General features: G+C 39.6%; 1 non-coding gene across 1 annotated transcript; it reads left to right on the forward strand.

Moving 5' to 3' along the window:
• Window positions 1–457: 457 nt before the first annotated feature.
• TRNAA-CGC (transfer RNA alanine (anticodon CGC)) lies at window positions 458–530 on the forward strand. Its single transcript has one exon. It is a non-coding gene; the product is annotated as a tRNA-Ala (tRNA).
• The last annotated feature ends 6,415 nt before the right edge of the window (window positions 531–6,945 follow it).

Here is a 6,945-nt window from a genome sequence, read left to right on the forward strand (position 1 = left end):
TCCTACTTGACACATACAGTACAGATGTTTGAGAGATGTAACATACCTACAGCCCATATCGGCTATAAACGTAGGCGGACATTTTCATTTTCCCAGAGAGGGGATAGCAGGCCGACAAGCTATATATGATATATATATATATATATATATATATATATGAACGAGAAGAAAGGGGGTTAACCGAGGGGCCCGATTTTTATTAGTCATAACATAAGAAACCAACAAACACTGACACCAAGGACAACAAAGGGGAAATTACTTGTGCTTAATAAATGAAATAAAGAAACGATAAAGTAATGAAAATTAAAGCGGATGAAAAAACGACTTGCCGCAGGTGGGAACCGAACCCACAACCTTCCCATTGCGTGGCCAAGGTCTGTGAGTGGTGGCGCTGGCTAACACTCCCAGCGTTCTACTAGGACACATTAATACCCAAGAAAGTGGATGTGAAAACGACGCCGCAGTAGCTCAATTGGTAGAGCATCGCACGCGCAATACGAAGGTAGTGGGTTCGGTTCCCACCTGCGGCAAGTCGTTTTTTCATCCACTTGAATTTCCATTACTTTATTGTTTCTTTATTTCATTTATTAAGCACAAGTGATTTCCCCTTTGTTGTCCTTGGTGTCAGTGTTTGTTGGTTTCTTATGATATGACTATATATATATATATATATATATATATATATATATATATATATATATATATATATATATATATATATATATATATAAGACAACTTCGTGTGACCTCGAAGAATTGTTTACTGAAATGACGGCATTACATGAGTAGTTACAAGACCTCATAGTAGGATACAGTTCAATTTCACAGCCTCAGTCACCGTGCCCCACCAAGAGGCTGGCGTCTCCCGGATGAGCCATGCGACAAGCGAATTCAGTTTAACACATTAGCAAGATGTACGCGTTTTGTGCGTATTGGGTCGTACAAACACACATCAATGAAAAGAACTATGCAATGCCTTCTGAAAATTTTAATACAGATAGATACAACCAAAAATCTTTTCCTGATGAGAGGTGATATGAGAAGATAAGACATAACCTATATGAAATTACACTGTATATAAGAATTTCTGGACAAAGCTTATGACTAGAAGTTTGAATTTCACATAAAGCAATGTGACTTCATAACTCAATATTTTAATTGTTTGTCAAAGCATGCCTTATGGCGTTGCTTTCATTTATTTTCCGGCGTCGCAAATAATGCTGGTAGGGCAGTAAATTGTCAGGTGCACATATAAACAACCATATTAGCAAATAAAGGAATAAATAATAAGACACAGTGATATCTAAAAGGGCCAAAAGACAGGAGAGCAAGTACAAACGGCGTGGATAGCGTTATTCAGCAGCTGATAAGGCATATGACGAGCAAAAATTAATAACGAAAATGCACAGAATGGGCTATGGATAAAGGCTTGCGCTGCGGCTTGTCAGAATATCACAGCATCACAGGGACGAGAACAGCACGTACGAAGCATTCCGGTCGTTCAACTTTGCAACGCTGCTTTTTTAACAGAAATTGATTATGGAGTTTCACAAATAGCGCAACCAAACGCATTTGCGTACCCAAAAGGCCTCACACTGCTTGCTCTATTAGGTACCCCATTTTCGTTCGTTTGTATAACTTTTTGCGCTGTTTTGTAGGCCAGATGCTTTCCTCGAAGCTTGCCTCACTTCCTTCAAGCTTCTCTAGTTGCCTCCTTGCCCCGTATTAGCGACTCACCTTTGCCAACTGAATAGCTCATGTATGCCTCACTGTAGAAGGAGCAATCTGTAAAACTGGCGCCCTGGTGCAGAATTCGTCACAACTATGCTGTTGCCGCGAACTTTTCTCCAATGAAGGCTTATCGCCACGCAATGTTCATGAAGGCGCACCCTTCAATTAAGATGAGAGCCAACAATTTTCGGAATCAGGCAGTTACGCCTAATAAGTCAGTTAATTGCAAGTTTTCTCCTATATAGTTTGCGGTGACTGCGATTGGCTGTCCGTGCTCCTGAGGACTAATACATATGCAGGTCGCGCGCATTATTTTGTAGGCCACCTGCGCCGGGCTCCAGCTTCCGATCCGAGATGGCTGGTCCCTTGGCTTGGGCTGTCTCCCAGCGCACCTAATGTTAGGTTTCCGCTGGTGCTTATACGGTGGAAAATACGCTTCCTCCTTCAGCGTCGGACGGGTTCTGGCGAAGTACCGATAAGCGGCTTGCCTACTGTTGTCTTTATCGTTGGGGTTCATGCTGTTTTTTTGTAGCCGGTGAACGTTTGTGACGTCATCATTCCGCTGTGGGAGCGAGCCCGACGCATGTTTTCTATTTCTCGTTTTATTTCTGGTCACCGCCATGACGCTCCGCGTAAAGTCCAAAAACTACACGAATGAGTGACCCATACACCATAGACGCGAGAAAAAGTACATAACAGTGAGCCCATAATGGTGGCGGCTTGATGGTTGTTATCTTCCCACACGGTCAGTATTTCCGTTTGGTTGAAGGTCCCGTGATCAAACGCGCGCTTAGGGAGGAGAGCGCGCATCTTCTCTCCTATCGCGGCCGTGGCTGCGAATGACAGTGCGCGGTTGACGTTTACGCGAACCCCGGGGCATATTGAATTGTTGGTAATTATTTATTGGTGGGTGCAGTAGTAAGGGCCGGCAGGGATGGCTGCTAATGTATGGTGGCAAAAAGTATAATTACGTACTTATTCGTGAACATTGTCTGCATGTTAAAGTGTACTCGTCCTGTATTTTCATATCATGTAAGTCTCTGTTTTGGTTGTTATGAATGCATTACTAGTTGTTTTTTCGCATTGCTTTTGTTCCCTGCACTGTGAATTCCTAGAAATAATCCTATATTTTTCACTCTTGGAATGTATTCTCGCCCCTCCCCTCTGCAATGCACAATTATGTACATTCTATCACAAATAAATAAATAAATAAATAAATAAATAAAATAACTCCATGTGCGCTGTCTTCCTTCCAGGGCTGTCTTTCCGCGCCGCTAGTGTTACCGATAGCGTAGTCTAAGAGAGTAATATATGGGGATATCGCTGAAGGATATTGTCTTGTAGAGGACATAAAAGTAGGCAGATAATAATAATAATAATAATAATAATAATAATAATAATAATAATAATAATAATAATAATAATAATAATAATAATAATAATAATAATAATAATAATAATAATGTTTATTGCCACACAATATACAAAACAACACAAGCAGGCCGGTCTAAGCCTTAGTTCGCTTGTAGGACCGCGCCAATGAATATGATAGACAAGGCAAAAGATGTACAAAAATTGATGAGATGAATAAAAAAAAGAATAAAAAAATGAAAGGTAAAAAATTAAGAAGAACAAGATAACATTTGGTTTTCTACATATAACAAAAAGTGAAGAGGTAAATATTGCCATCCAAAAAAAAAGATGTACAAGAGGGTAATTTTACTCTAGCTGCTTTAAGATGTGTTTGAGCGTTCTTTTTGATGTCGCGTTAAATATCTCTTCTGGTAATTTATTAAACATGTCAGGCACATAAGCACAGCGTCTGGCCGCGCCATACCTTGCGGCTGAACGTGGAACAACATAACGGACATGTTTTCTAAGCTCCCTTGCGGCGGCACGTTTTTGTTTGAAATCGGAATTCCAGAAATGTTTAACGACAATTGTTTCTATAAGTAATGAATGGAAGTTTGGTAGCCCAAGTTCACGGAAGATGTTTGCAGATGTTACTATTGGGGAATTGTACGCAACGTTTTTAAGAATGTTTTTTATAATCCGGTCAACCCTACATCTCCAACGATCCGAGCAGAAGCCAAAGACTCTAATGCCACACCTTAACACACTGTAACCTAGTGCCTGTGCTATAATGTTTTTTACAGACAAGGGTGCAATACTTTTGATAATAAATAACAGCCAGGCTACTGACCTCATTTTGGAACAAATAAGTGATGATAATAATAATAATAATAATAATAATAATAATAATAATAATAATAATAATAATAATAATAATAATAATAATAATAATAATAATAATAATAATAATAACGATGATGATGACGATGACGATGATGATTATGGTGATGATGATGATGACAATGACGATGACGACGGTGATGGTGATGTATTTAATTTGTGAAATCGCGGTGAATCGCGTGGCAATACGAACCGTTCTCCCCGCGCGTTCTTCATAACGCCAGCGTTGTGACATTGGGTGCTGGTGGTTATCTACTGAGATATTTCCAGGTTTACATGGCCTGCGCATATATTCTTAATTATATAATTAATTATATATATAGCATATATATACTTCTTAATTATATCTTAATTAGTAACCAAATTGCACTAGAATTTATATAACTAACGATATAATTAACGTATAGACTCGTATAGGGGCCAAACTTTTCTGTGGCGATTTTGACGAGTCCTACACAGGACCGGGTCACTTGGCCTAATTTTTCCGACCACGCGTATGAAATCCACCGTAAACGGCCAAAATCGCCTCCTCTCGCAAATTGGTAGCGATGCGCGCAAGTACGCTCCGCGCCGAAATTTGCTGTTGAGCGTGATCGGAGGCACTGAGGCCAATGCAAGTGTTTCTCACTTGCAGTTTTTTTTTAAATATTGGGTGTCAAGTTGGGGCGGGGTGATTACACGAATTGATTCGGTAAGGATTTTCCCGGGTAGAATTGCTCTATACTTCGATATCACTATGCGGCCCTGCCTTTCCCACGAAACTGCAGCCTCTCTCTCTATTGTACCGCGAGTCTGAGTATAAGCCCTGCTGCTCATGACTGCTATTTAGACTGATTTCAATGATTTCAAGTGAATCCGGCTTGGCCTCACTTTTGTTACTGAGTCCATTATATATATATATATATATATATATATATATATATATATATATATATTTATATGTGTGTGTGTGTGTGTGTGTGTGTGTGTGTGTGTGTGTGTGTTCAGCATACAAGTGACGATGTTGCCATCCCTAATAACTCTAAATTCCTAGAAGCACGCTTTTTTTAATGAGTTGTTAGCATTGTCTGCTGGAAATGTGTCTTTGCACTGAGACACATATCATTCACGTGCACTCCACACGCCGATGACCAAATATTCGCCCGAAGGGATCACTGAAGTGGGCAGCTTCTTTTTCAGGAACAAAAACGCGCGCAAAGCAAATGAATCGAGGCTAGCATACAACACATTCATTCTCATGACATAGCTATCCATAGCATAGAAATATTTGTTAGTTGGCTACCTCTTGTCTTGAAAAAATATAGTGAACTTTGTACTGTGTATATATTTGAGATATTGAAAAATTTTGAAGTTAAGAAACACAGATGAGATAGCCACCGCTGGCTCTTCCAGTGCACTTGTCCTCTTATTGTGAGGATTTGCAGAAATAAACAGAAATTATGGAATCATAGCTGTGCACGTCCGCACCGAAAATGATTTGTTAGCTTTAAGCCACAGTGAAATTCCAAGTAAAAAGTAGACGCAACTTAAAATTAACCTCAACTGATGTGGGTCATAGAACTCTGGCATAACACTTTAAAATTGGTGGAGGGGGCCGAGCCCTCCCCCCGTTCTTCTAATTTGAGAATATGCTTGCGTGAATACTCTTTTAGTGTTAAACATAAAAATCCCCACTTAGTGAGCTTGGGGAACCATGGGGAAATTTATCCTGTGATTATACGCGCACAGCAGAAGTACGGTTCCGCGCTTTACAACACGCTATGGTTGTCAAATGCTAAGCACCAATCTACCTATATTATCGAATTTCTGTAATATAGCAGGCTGTAATTTGCACGACCTGACATTGTCAGAATTTATTTCCTTTATGCTCCGTGCTTTTTTAGCCCTTTAATTGGCAGCGCATTTTCATCCCTAGAATAAATATGTCATTTTTTTTCTTTCAGACGTGATTGTTATCATTATTTTAATTATTTTTCTTACATTCTGCGTTTTATACATATTGCAAGGCGTGTGAACTTCTGCAGCTTTAATGCAACCAAGTGGATTGGGGAACCCTTAGGCCACGTCTGTGTGGCTTTTTCCTCTACCTCCTGTATTTATATTGTGTGAACAGAAATCAATGTAGAACCAATATGCCTCTCCACTCCGCTATCTGATGACGGTATATATAGAGAACGAATATATAGGAAAAAAAGGGGGAAAAAAGAGACTGCTTGAACGTCTCTACCACAGGAGTCAAGCAGATGGGTACGATCTCCATGTTTACTTGCTCGCGTACCGAAAGCGTCTTTAAAATTCCACCGGCCCGTTAGGGGCGCTGGAAATTGAACAACAACAGCAACAACAACAACAACAACAACAACAACAACAACAACAACAACAATAATAATAATAATAATAATAATAATAATAATAATAATAATAATAATAATAATAATAATAATAATAATAATAATTGGCTCGTTGAGATCCACGTACCGGAATCGCATGGACGGTTACCGGAATTGAAAGGAGTCTTCGTTTCTGTAAGAGACTTCTTTATGCTATAGGGAAATTTACAGGTACCAGTACCCACAACGACTGGCGTTATTGTTGTTTCTCATCTGCGATTTTTGTACTCATGTATTCTTGCCAATTGCGAGTTTATATCGGTGCTTATACGTGCTAATCAATAGTGTTTATTTTTCCTGTATGGTTTTCTTTTTGATAATATTTCACCAACATTGCTTTATCTTGCATAGGCGAAATCAAGCAGCCACAAGCCGGGTGTTTCCAACTTCTTCCCTCAAAACGCAGCTAACTCTAGGTGTACAGCCTTACCTGCGTGCATTATGACATTCCAATATCACAATGCCCATAGCCAGAACGTGGCGGTAAACTGCGACTGCTACTCTGGTGTATTATTATATGACGGAGCAAAAGTTGGAAGCGCTGATTCTTAGAGGAGGCATACAATGGTAG

The sequence above is a fragment of the Dermacentor albipictus genome, chromosome 10 (assembly GCF_038994185.2).
Source record: "Dermacentor albipictus isolate Rhodes 1998 colony chromosome 10, USDA_Dalb.pri_finalv2, whole genome shotgun sequence".
Taxonomy (NCBI): Eukaryota; Metazoa; Arthropoda; class Arachnida; order Ixodida; family Ixodidae; genus Dermacentor; species Dermacentor albipictus.